The sequence below is a fragment of the Dinoponera quadriceps genome, unplaced genomic scaffold (genome assembly GCF_001313825.1).
Source record: "Dinoponera quadriceps isolate SergipeBrazil2010 unplaced genomic scaffold, ASM131382v1 scaffold11175, whole genome shotgun sequence".
Taxonomy (NCBI): domain Eukaryota; kingdom Metazoa; phylum Arthropoda; class Insecta; order Hymenoptera; family Formicidae; genus Dinoponera; species Dinoponera quadriceps.
The window spans coordinates 1-517 of NW_014564916.1; the positions used below are offsets into that span (position 1 = coordinate 1).

The 517-nt window shown below is 43.3% G+C and overlaps 1 pseudogene; it reads left to right on the top strand.

Moving 5' to 3' along the window:
• The first annotated feature begins 72 nt into the window (after positions 1-72).
• LOC106751320 lies at positions 73-514 on the top strand (annotated as a pseudogene).
• The last annotated feature ends 3 nt before the right edge of the window (positions 515-517 follow it).

Consider the following 517-nt stretch of genomic DNA (forward strand, 5'->3'; position numbering starts at 1 on the left):
ATCGTAAATTCATCACCTTATGGAGATTCGATTGTCCAGAAGAAAAAGTATATCGATCACGTCCAGAAACGCATGGGTACGTATCTCCGGAATTTAAAAAAGAAAACAAAGGGCCTCGGCGGAAAGGTAAACTAACTGGCAAATTGATCGATGAACTGTCAATTTATTATGGTCTAGCGATACGCAGAATCTGTAGAGAAAATGAGCACTGCGATCTACGCAACGCTAGATCACAAATTATCAACAGATGCCGAGCCCAAGCACGATCACTGCCCGAGCGGAGAAAATTCGTGGTGCTCGTGGCAAAGGGCCAAGGCCACTGGAACTTTGGACGAATATACACATAAACCACCTTTACATGAAGAAGTATACAAGGCTATAACTCCAATTTATGAAAAATTAACCAGTGATGACCTACTCACTCGTTGCATAGGCGGCTTCACTCAAAACAGTAATGAGAGTTTCAACGCTACAGTATGGTCGATGGCCCCGAAAGTGACATCCAGTGGCAAAAATG